Below are 12,959 nucleotides of genomic sequence, written 5' to 3' on the forward strand. Positions count from 1 at the left end.
AATACAGAAGTAAAAAATGGAGGTTTTAACGTAACACAACGAAAAAAAATAACGATTCCATACTTTCAATTAAACTTTTTTAAAAGCCGTACAAACTTACAACAAAAACATGTAGCATGCCCCAAAGCAAACGTGCTGTTAGCCGTTAGCCACTGCTTGCCGTTATTAGCAAAGTGTTTTACTGCTGACGTGAGTAGGAGCATGTGGGATTTGTCTGACTTTCCAAGTCGGAGAGTTTCCGACTTTCGGGGGCGTTCAAGATTAAAAGTCCAACTAGGAGCTCGGAAATTCAGACTTCGGAGTACAACTCCAACGCACCATACTTACAGCACCGTTGAAATATTCCCGTTCACCTCAATCAGACATTAAACGTCTCAGGTGCTCTACACATGCTCCTCTGTTCCCGCCCTTCACTTTGACCTGGAAAATTGCACGTTGTAACCACTGTTTTCCATGTTTCCACGTCTTCACATGCTAGCAGTGTGCAGCTAGCTGACTTGTTTGTGTCTGTGGCGTTAAGCCGTCAACCAGACTAAGGTCCAATACCAACAGCTGGAGCCCATGTTGTATGTAAATGAGGGAAGTTTGATGCCAGATTCTTGACATTGCTTCTTGACTGGTATGTAAACAGCTCTTAATGCTAACATAATTTTTGGGGGATTTCATTTTCTGATGAAAACTCTACACATCAAAATTGTTTATATAATAATAGTAATAGATTTTTTGTCCAGAACTGCATATTTGGCACAGTTGAAAAAGCTTTGAAGTTAAAAAAGAAAAAAACTGAACCGATGTGCAACTACAGCGGAAATCTGGTACAAATTGTCAGCTCCTTAATGCACGATGAAGCTGCTTCATTGACGATTCCAGAGACGACTGCTGTTCATCAAAGTGGAGCCTCTTTCTCTGTCTCTCTCATCAATATATTGTCATCAGACATTTTCTTTTTCAAAACTTTGAGCTGTTTTTCATTCACATAGTTTCTCGGGGCTGCAGGCTCGGCTTGTACGGACAAGATTCGGAGAGGACTTGGAGAGCGGCGAGCGAGCGACTAGTTTCAGCAACAGTCAGCTTCTCTCCCTCGCTGCAGCGGGGCGACAGTATTTACCCATCAGCTAATGGCTCAGAGGTCAGAGGTGACACACTCTCATGTCTCCACTGTGCCCTTTCTCCACGACCTCATCTCATGCTCGTTCGGGTAATGCTAGACGATCCCACTGGCATTAACTATACACACAAATGTGCCCGTCTCTCCCCACACACACACACACACATTCTGAGGAAGCCACAGTATCAAATGCATGCAGGCAGTTATACACCAGACACACAAGCTGGTGGACACACATTCTGTTGTACGTCTGCCCACCTCGCCGCCATATGAGACATTCATACATATACCTCCATATACACCCACGCGTGCAGTGAATGCGTCCTCCTCATATATGCATGATAGGGAGATAAAGCTGAAAGGTCAATTCCATTAGACGATCACATTTTAATGTCACATTGCCTGGAAAGAGCAACTGCGACCTCCTTGTCTGTGCATCACATCACAGTGTGATCACACCACCACACCACCACAGCAGCAGCAGTAGCAGCAGCAGCAGCAGCAGCAGCTCATCCCACAGGCCTGAGAGCGTCAGGATCGACTGATTCACTCGTCTGATGACGGCATATTTTGGACTCAAATTGTCCTTTTATCGGCTCAAAGGTCGACCGATGCAGCCTCGTGTTGTTCATCAAATATTTAATGTATCAAAATCATTCACATTTGCAGGGTTAACAATTAGATTTAAACCATGTGTTTTCCAGCATTGTATTTTGAAGCGTGTTGATCCATAAGAAGATCTAGCCTTTCTTCTGATTGGCTGACTGTTTGCTGAGTCATCCAATAAAACACTCAGACAAACCAAATCCTGCACGTTTTCGGATGGATGTTTAGATGTCTAGATGGGAGTTGCGGCGCTTGTTTGCTGCTTTGTTGTGACATCACAAAGTGACAGGAAGTCCTGACGGCTGGTTTAAAGGCTCAGTTTCTGAATACAGGCTGTGTGCATTTCTCTGTGGACTGAGGCTTTGATACTTTCACAGTATTAATATAGAACCTAGAGCTGCTTTATAATCACACTACACATGGACATCTACCTTTATACTGTATGGAGCTTTAATACAAACATCTACCTTTATACTGTATGGAGCTTTAAATGTCCATAACAGAAAATAAAACAGCTTTGTTAGTGATGATACTCAGAGGCTTGAACAGAACGGCTACTTTAGTCCTTATACAGTTGTCACTGTTTCAGACCGTCAGTGTGTACATGAAGCCTATTCTAATGCCATTTCCTGGCAGCCCGTCTGTTGTTGTGGACAATTTGCTATCCCCCCGAATGGCCTCTGATTGGCTGATGTCAGACCGAATTTTCTGAGGCTAATCCCTCTCGAACGCGACGACCGGTCCACATCTTCAGACACGCCCACACACACATACACACAGAGGCAGAAACACTAGCATTGCACACACACAAAAATGCAAACACAGGTGTTTTCTTTGTATGCCCGCCACATTGTCTGAATGTTAATTACATGCAGAAGGCATCTGGGCCCGTCCATTGCTAATCCTCTTTTAATTATATGTGTCCTCACAATGACACAAGGTTTACAATGGTGATTACAGCCGTATTAGACATAGTGGGGAAATAGGTAGGGGGATGTCAACGGAAATGGCAATCATCATAAAGCAAATAAGAGCGCTTGTTTGTCCTGCCATGATGTAGTGCTGGTTTGTTTTTGTGTATGTGAGTTCATCTCATCCTCAATTCCTTTTCTTTCTTTCTTTTTTTCTAAATCTCCACTGCACACTGCAGGTGTCCTGGAGTTTACTCAGAGTGTTAACATATTACAGATTAGACACCTAGGCACCTTTGATATGTCATCTGTATAGATTATAATAAGTGGTATCAAAATGGCACGAGTATGGCAGGATTACAGTGACCGCAATAAGCTTTAAACACAACACCTGACGTGTTATCACCTCATCACCATGGCGCCCAGTTGTTGCTGGATCCATTTAAAGATACCCAGTGAAGGTTGCTTCTTTTTAAAAAAGAGTTGCATATTAATGTGGATGGATCTACATTACCCACACTTGTTTATGTGTCCATTTTAAATAAATATATCGTTATTATTTAGTGGTCGACTTGCCCAGCATATAAAGTATATAAAGTCAGCCTGCTCCGGTACTCCGCTGTCCTGCTAGAGGCTGTATTTTTCTCTTCTGTACAGCTTTAAGGATTTTAAATACATTTCCAAAGTAATTCGCCTAAAACTGCGCACAAAAAAGTTAGTCTGGAGCCCTGGCGCGCAAGCCAGATACACATTTTTACAACAACACGCACTAGAGCTCATGGGAAATGCAGTCTTCATTCCGGCAAAACATGAAAGTTCCTCGGAAGGGCTTTAAGGAAGTAGTATTTGTAAGTTTTCTCTTGCTGGGTAAAGCGGGTATTGTCACTAGAAGAGGAAAGGCTTCGGCCATTGTTGTGCTTACAAAACAAGAGGTTATTATGGCTGCGTCTTCAGGGCAGATTGGAGGCTAAAGTGAAGAGCCAGGTTAGCATACTAACTTCAGTAGAAGAAAATAGCTGTGTCCTAATTCAGGGGCTGGATCCTTCAGAGGACCCAGCCGTCTATGGAGGCAACGAAGCGTCAACCATTGGTAAATGGGACGGTTGGCCTTGCCTTTGGTGCATTTCCTGATTGTGTCCAAACGCAGTCAACATCCAAACGTTAAACATTTGAAAGTTGGTTGGTTGGTTGGTTGGTTGGTTTACTTTATTAATCCCTCTGAAGGGAAATTGATTGTCACTCTGTACGCACAACATCCAACACACAATACTACAACATGACAAGCATTGACAACTCAGGCAGTACAATAAGTGCAATGCAATGCAACTCTTTTACACTTCCAACGGCTCCTCAGCTCCTCACCTTGGTGTATGCAGCCAGCAGAGCCCCGCTCATGGGCTACCATGGCTACAGCACGGAGCCACCTCAATATTATGATAGCTAATATGCTAAGTGGCTAATAATAACCATTGTGCAAAGAATCTTGGGATATGGGAGGCCACAAAACTGTAGGTGAGGTGCGTCCTCCTAGAACAGGTGGAAGACGGCCGGATGTGACGCTGTGGCGTAATTGTCCTTCAAATGCCACCTCCAAAGGATGCAGACGCTGAATTGGGACGCAGCTAATCTGTCATAAAATCGATAGTTAACGTTGGTGTGGCTTGTGAGTAAAGGAGTAAAGTTCTTCTTGCTAGCAAAAGCTGCAAACAGCTTGTTTGGCATAAAAAAACATTGATATTTAGTTTTCAGATGGGAAATATTGAAAGTTTTTTCTCTTCAACTAGCTTTGAGGCGCTAACCCAGACTTTAAACCCATATCACATGGTGTGCAGTGTTCATTATCCTCCTTAACTGCTGAAAAGGGTTAAAGCAGCTAATATCTGCTACATGTAAAATCATGGTACCGTACCAAAACCATTGAAGATATAAGCGGTAAAAACAAAACAACAGGCTCAAAGCTGCTAAAGAGGTCGGTGAAACGGTGAAACTGAGAGAATTTACAGAGTTGTGTTGTCATTCCCTGCGGATTCATTATTCATGTAACTGACACAATCCACAACAGATAAATGTGAAAATACTTATCCATGCAGCTTTGAATTTCCACAGTAATTTCTCTACAGCTCTTTTTTTCTCTTCCCTCGCTGTATATCCAACACCAGCCCTGTATCTTCCACGCATTTCTGCCCCTCAGCTAGTAAAACAACCCTCCACTCTGCCACCGTCCACCCACTCTGCAGTGTTCTGCTGGATTTCACAAGCGTGCCTCACACGTGCAGGCAAAAAAAAAAAAAAACAACACAAAAGGATTTCTGCAATTTCCTGCATTGCTACGTGTCCCTGTTAAAATTGGGACTGTGTGCGTGTGTGTGTGTGTTGGCTCGGCTCGTGAACATGCAGTCGGCCTCTCGCTGAGGAATGTCCCCAACACTGGCAGACCACTACACACCGAACATCTGCTGCTGCTGCTGCTGCTGCTGCTGCTGCTGCTGCTGAGGCCCAACCAGAGCCATGCTCCAAGTCTGAACCAGAGAGCTGCTCCTCTTCACTTCTGCACTTCTGGGATATGTACGGTGGCCCGGAGGTGCAAATCACAACGGCAAATCAGAAAACATAACAACAAAAGAGAAAATACAACGGCAAAAGAGAAAAAACAACGCAAAAAGAGAAAACAAAACAGAAAAAGAGAAAACACAATGGCAAAAGAGAAAACACAACGGCAAATCAGAAAACACAACACAAAAAGAGAAAACAAAGCAGAAAAAGAGAAAACACAACGGCAAATCAGAAAACACAAAAGAAAAAGAGAAAACACAAAAGTAAAAGAGAAAACACAACAACAAAACAGAAATCACAACGACAAATCAAAAAACACAACGGCAAAAGAGAAAACACAACGGCTGTGCTGTGTTTAGTAATTTGTCGTTCTGATTTGCCGTTGTGTTTCCTCTTTTGTCGTTGTGTTTTCTGATTTGCCGTTGTGTTTTGCACCTCAGGGCCACCGTACGATCGGGACAGCGTGGATGTTTTGGGGACTAAAGGTTGTCCTAAGTGTGAGCACGAGCCAGGAGGAAAAATCATCCAAACGCACACACATGCACACACACACACACAGACACACACACACACAGACACACACACACTCACCTCCTCGGCTTTAAAGGGTCCTGAGGGAGCTCCTCTCAGTGTGTAGGGGGAAACCATGAATAAAACTCCCATTTGACCCTCGGTGCTATAAAGCCTGTCTTTGTTGGTCCTCACAGGGACCCTCTTTATCCCTCCTCCATCCTTCTTCTCCCTCCTCTCCCTCTCTTCTTAGATGAAATCTTGCCCTTTTGTTTTTCCCTCCATCCTGTCATGGCCGGGCCTTCATGTAATATTCATGAGGTTCAGTTCTGTGGGCTTTTTTTTTTCTTTTTTTCTCTTCTTACAGTGGACAGCACAGTGGTGCCCCCACATTGCGGCGGCGACCTTTGGTACCCAAGCAAGAGTTGACCCGTGACCTTCCGGGCGGCTCGGGCCGGCGTCCTCGCTGACGTTCATTAATCACACGGCCACAAGCGGCCTCGGAATAAAAAAAAGGATTTGTAGGCAGAGGCTGCATGGTTCCTATCTGGTGGAGCAGCGTGTGGCAATGGAGGTTCTGTTGAGTCGAGGGTGGAGCAACAGATTCCTGTGAAGATTGCTTCTAGCCTCGCAGTCTGTGTTCGACTGCAGGACAATGGTCTCCTTTAGTTTGGTGCGTGTGTTGCTGGAGAGCCTGTTTGTGTGTGTGTGATTGTGTGTGTGTGTGTGTGTGTTGGAAGAAGCTGGTATGCGAGTGTGTCTTGGAGAAGGCTGCATGGCTGAACACTGACTCAGTATGTCTCCGCTGTCTCTGTTCTCACGCAGGGAAACAGTGAGATCACATGTCTTCCAAACGCACGCACACACACACACAGACACGCACACACACAAACACACGCACACACTGAGTGTCAAACCGGGGTTATGGAGCGATATCTCAGTTCGTCTGCTGATAAAAATCACATGACGGTCAGTTTCTGGTTCCCACCTCTGATTGGACGACATCCACGAGCATCCACCTGCTGCGTGCTACGGTGGCCCTGAGAGGTCAATGCACTGCAACTTATAAAAAAAAATGCAAATACACAAAGAAAACATCCTCATGAAGTGTTTTGAGCTCTCAGGGCCACCGTAGCATCAGGCACATATTTGATAAACCCTTTTCTCCTTGGCGCTCGGTAAGAAGTCAATAGGACAAATGACAATCTGTGACTGTGACATCCAACATGACAAATCTATTCTCACACTCTGAGGCTGAGCAGTGTCATTCACCTCACTGATTGTCACGTCTGCTTTATTTGTTGGCCTGATCCCACAAGATATTTCAAGGTTTTGGGACATTTTTTAATTTTTTTTTTAAAGAAGACGCTTCAGAGACAAATCATGAAGGAAAAAGAATATTGACTGTTTCAGTTGGTTTTTCCGTTTTTTCTTCTTTTTATACAATCTCATGGCCAAGTGAAATGTTGCAAGTTCAACAGTTCTGCAAAATTAGTTTGCAGAAATAAACATAGGCCTGATGGTTCATGTTGTACAGAAATGGCATCCACCTCCAAAATGTAGGAAATGCACAGTAGAGATTACACTTTGTCCAAGACCTGTATGAAAATGTAAAGATGTTGTTGTTGTAGAAAAACAGTTAAATGCTATGATCTACTGTAATATGTTTAAAGGATTTTTCACATGTCTTCTGATCAGATCGCAAAAGACCTGTAAGCTCTATAACATAAACATCTTGATGGTGTCAAAAAGCCTTAAACATCACAGGACATGGACACAGTCTGTTGGTGTCATGGTTCTTAACCCCAAATGATCTGTATCTGTATTCAGATTTAAACTGGAAGTGGGTGTGTCTCTAGAGGAACTCTTTTCACAGACCAATTATTGTTTCAAGATGAGACCAAACGTGATCGAATAACAAAGTTAGATTTATTTTGGCAGCACAGAGCTCTTCATGAAACATCTCATTTTATAGACATAGTTCTCTGCTTTTCATTTGGTTTTCTCTCTCTCTCTCTCTCTCTCTCTCTCTCTCTCTCTCTCGTTATTTTTAACCCCTTAACACCCACTGGCTTGTGGGTCTTGTTGCTTCTAATTAACTCTGGGCCTGGTCGAGACCTTTCTACTGCAGATATTATACTTACTGTAATGGGCATTTGTACCTCATACAACCCCATTTCAAAAAAGCTAAACTATCCCTTTAAGGAGTTAACTGCCACTGGGAAGCGTTGCATCAAGGAGGCAGAGGACATAAAGCTTTCCTTTATTTTCCCAGTAATGACGACAACATTCAGACATAAAAAAATAAAAAAAATATTTGGATCCATCTCTTGCGTTTCCAAATCCATGTTCAGACTCGGCCACACCCCTCCTGCACAGTCTATTTTTTTTCTTTTTTTTTGTATTGACTGTTGTTGATTAGTTATCAGAGCAGAAAACGATGTCATTGTGCTGTGGGAGTCATGACATCACACTGACTTGAGCCAAGTTCAACCTCAGGTCAACGCTTTTTACCAGTAAATCCTCAAGTTCACATTACAAACAAGATTAGATAAGGAGTTGGACAATTGAACAAGATACAGATAGATGCACAGAGAAGTCCTCGACATTGTCTCCACATTAATTCTGGTGCCATTGTGCGTGCGTGTGTGTGTTTTCACCCTCGGTGCAGCTCGTTGCATCAGCGTCTATTCAATAATAAAACCGTTTCCAGGGAATTTTTTTTGCTCAGCAGCAGCAGCAGCAGCAGCAGCAGCAGCAGGGTGTCGGTGTGTAAATCCTGCCACGCACGCCGCCTCGAGGAGCCGCTAACCCAGCTAAAAGAATTTCATTAGTCCGGGGCCTCACTGGAGATTTAAGCATCAAATGATGGTTTGACTGATGGTTTCTGTCAAACCGGGATGACTCTGAACGTCGCAGGTCTGATTCTGTGTTTAAAGCAGAAGTAAGTGGAATGTTTGTGTTAATATAAGTCTTAAATAGTTCTATCTTCCGACAGCAATCACTTATATAGAGTGTTTGGTCTGAAACACGGGTCTGTCAGTCACTCTGCTCTGCTGTAAGCCGAGGAGAAAACTTTCCTTGTATCCTACAACCTTTATCCAATGAGGAGAGAGAACGGCATAAAGGCGCGGTCCTCTCTGTGTGTGCAGCCAAGGGATGCGTGTGAATGTGGTGACGTAGGGACGAGGGCGGGGACTGCTAACTCCATCGGCTGACAAGAAGTTAGCCAAAACCACCGGATCGCTTACTTCTGCTTTAATATATACTCTGTTTTTAAACATTTTTTTTAGTTTTTCGGGGGAAAAAAAGTTTACATTGGGTCGGTTGGATGCAAGTTTATTTTACCTGACAGCAACACCAGCAGTGAAATCCACCCACATAGTTGTTGTATACAAGGCGAACATGAACATGCACACCAGCACCAGCAGTCTGTCACATTCCCAAATGTTCCAGCACAAAAACACAACACTTACTGTATACACACTGTTTTTTTGCAGTTTCACTTTCTCAAAGAAGTGCATAAATCTATAACATACACACACACACACTCTCTCTCTCTCTAGACTAACACACATTCTTCACCCCTGACCCTGTCAGAGCTCCTCGAATGGGGCAGCACCCTCCAGCAGCGAGGAGGAGGAGGAGGAGGAGGAGGAGTGAAGGATGTTTACAGTGCCTGTGTATCTGTATCTGGAGCTGTAGCTGCCGTCTCACTCCGCCTGTCTCCACCTATCTGTTTCCATTCTTCACCTCCCTCCCTTCGCTATCAGCCCCGAAAACTTGAGCGATTTAAATTCTCTCTGGGCTCAGGAACATCTGTCACTGCCTTATCTGTGGATAATGGAAAGATTTAGTGGCATTCACAATTTTTATAGAGTCGACTCCCCTCCGCTTTACTGTTGCAAACCCCCCCTCCCCTCCTCCCCTTCTTTTTTTTTTTTTTTTTTTTTTACTCCACTTCCTCCTCCATCTTCTTCCTATATATCATTCTCTCCCAACGCCCACACAGAACATACATACCTCTTACACACTTATGAATACATGCATCAACATGTATTACCACCCCTCCCCCTCTAAATCCCTCTCTCCCTCTTTTGCAGTCACTCACACTGGATTCTTTCCTCTCCAGAGATTCAAGTATCTGTCTGTCGGTCGGTCGGTCGGTTGTTGTTGCACCATCCTCCTCCTCCTCCTCCTCCTCTGGCTCCTCTCCTACCTCATATCATCCCTCCCTCTTCCCCTCACTCCTCTTCATCCTCTCTTCCTCCTCTTCTCCCCCTCGGTTTGCTTGTGCCACCAGCTGGGCTTGGCAGGATCCCAGGCTGCCCCGGGTTCTGCTCCACTAGCTTTTCCGCTCTGGCACGGCACCACAGGTCCATCATGCTGTGTCCGTGTGCACGTGTGTCTCTGTGTGTGCGTGCGTGTGCGTGTGTGAGCCACAGGAATATGCCTGTGCACATTTGAATAGCCATATTCCACGAAGGATAAGTGATTGTACATTATAACACGCTGCAATTATGCAATACATTGGATAGAAATAATGACCTGTAACCACTTCCATTTAAGTTAATGACTGTTCTGCTCCACTAATTTATCAAGGGAGAGGGTTTTGTTTAGGAGGCAGTGACAAATGTAAACATCCACTGACAGCAGGCAGAGCACTCCAACAGGTAACCACCTGCCTGGCTTCATCCTTTTTATAAATCATTATTATATTGTCCATATGGTGAATTATATACAACACGTACATTGCTAGTATAAATAAAATACAATGCCCACTCAGCCTTAAACCATTAAATCAGTGCTTTTAATGAATAGTGACTGTGCTGAACCATCAAAACAAGATAAAACATTTTTAAAAATTTGCATAAACTTGAAGTGCCCACACACAAACAGACACGTAAATACACAAATAAAACCTCCCATTGTTCTTACACTTACGTTGTTACTGGGAATTATTAATAACATTATTCAAGCACCAAGTTGTTCTGAGTCCTCAGTTCACCAGTGAGATTTCCAATGACTCACACTCCACTTTACTTAGTGGCCTGATGCAGGTGAGAAATTAGGAGGAGGAGGAGGAGGAGCTTGTGAACAGTCGGTGAACATTGGTTTGTGGAGACCTGTCATAAAAGGGATAGTTAAACATTTTGGAAAATTGGCCCATTGCCATAATCCTAATCTAAGGAGCCGTGAGCTGCTCAGAGCTACGCTACGGAGGCTAATGGGATTTCTTGGTTTCCCTCATCAAATACACAATCCAACAACTCCAAAATGCTCTCGTGGACAAGTTGTGACCTGCACATTCACCATGCCATGACGGAACGTTAGGAGAAAGAGTAGTTTTAGAGGTAAATACATAGACTGCTTGCCGGAAAACTGCCCCGATGGGACCGTGCATCAGCGGTTTCGCATGAATTTCCCTTGAAAACAACTCTGTCTGGTAACGTTCTGTTATTATCTCATAGCGTGGTGAATGTGCAGGTCACAACTTGTCCACGAGAGCATTTTGGAGTTGTTGGATTGTGTATTTGATGAGTTTGATAAGAGAAACCAAGAAATCCCATGAGCCTCCGTAGCGTAGCTCTGAGCAGCTGTCGGCTCTGCTCCGCCGTTCTAAAAATAACTTCCAACAATTTAAATGTAACAAACCTACTCCTTAGACTATGGGGATTATAGCAATAGGCCAATTTGTAGCAAATAGCAAAGCAAATAGAGGAACACAGGAATTGGTCACAAAGCTCAAAATACTGTATAGTAACAAAACATTCAAAGACAGTAATTCAAATTCTAATGCTACGCAACACAACAGTAAATAAGTATAGGTCACTATCAGAGACACCAATCTAAAAAATACACACAGTTCAAACTGAAACATTTAAACAAAGATGCAGATGAACACCTTTAAATGAGGATTTGATTGAACTGAACATGCAGAGAATATAACACTCTGACATCCAGTGAAGCCAGAATCTGCCTGGTGTAAACTGTTTAACTCGTATAAACATGTACGTATAGAATATATATATATATAGTTTAGTACCTGGGGCTCTTGTCTTGACCCTGACTGTTTGGAGGCCTCGGCAGAGCTTCAACCAATCTGGCGCCGCTCTTCAGCCTCTCTCGCCTCCCCTGCTCTCCAGCATCGCTCGTCCCTCTGCCTGGAGAACCCTTAAACCCAGGTGAAGAGTACATTTGTTTCCACCTGTCTCTCCTCCCACACACACACACACACACACACACTGACAGCACGCCGACCTGGGCAGCAGTTTGTTTACTCTGATAGAGCTCTGTTATTCGGCTCATTATTCTCACCTCCTCTGTTTCCTCTCTCCATCGGACTCGACGCAGACATGACAATGACGGTTGTGTAAGAGTTCATGTGCAAATTAATGCCTGTTTCCAAAGCAAAATGGTCTCTCAGTGTGTGTGTGTGTCTGTCTGTCTGTGTTTATGTGTGTGTCTGTGTGAGTGAGAGACAGAGAGCGAGGCAGAAAGGAATTCATTTTTATGAAGCTGCTGCTGTTTGTCAAGCGAGTGTGACGCTAACGGCCGGTTATGCCGAACACATTCGGCTGTTTGAAGGTCAGAATTCGTTTTTTTTTTTTAGATTTTAGGTGCAGACACAAGATACTGCAAATGTTCAATATTTTCCGACAAATTAAAATCCACTGTTAGGGCGGGGAAGCATCGGATGGAAAAACAAATATGCATGCAAGGACAGATAAAGTTGTAAAATATGTCAGTACAAGTCCACCACGGCTGCACGAACCTCGGATGACGTTGCCGCAGCGCTGAGGCCGCTGGTGTGAACCGTGCAGAGTTCTGGACGCTCTGCTCGGTCAGATTTACGGCCAGTTGTATTGATCATGTTTCTGCGGTGCCCGTCGCTGCCAGAAACGCCATCAGAGTTTTATGGAGTTTGTTATTTGGAGTCGACATGCACATGTGCGTCATCTGCATGTGGTTTGAATTCCCCCGCATCGCCAGAAGAATGTCAGCAGTCTGGTCAAATATGCCGGTCAGATTTCAAATATATTGTTATTAAAAGCCACGAGAGAGTTTTATTTTTGTTCGATTACATTGATACAATTAAGGAACGAGAGACAGCTAAAAAATATATGATTTTGATAACGCCTCTTCTGGTTTTCTGTCTTTCCATCAAACGTAGCCATCAGCGTTCCTGTCATACAGACAGAGACTCCGTGTCGTGTTATTGAGCCGTCCGTCAGGCTAACAGTCTAACTAGCTTCCTGTTTCTAAGTGTT

Source organism: Trachurus trachurus, assembly GCF_905171665.1.
Source record: "Trachurus trachurus genome assembly, chromosome: 23".
NCBI classification, from domain to species: domain Eukaryota; kingdom Metazoa; phylum Chordata; class Actinopteri; order Carangiformes; family Carangidae; genus Trachurus; species Trachurus trachurus.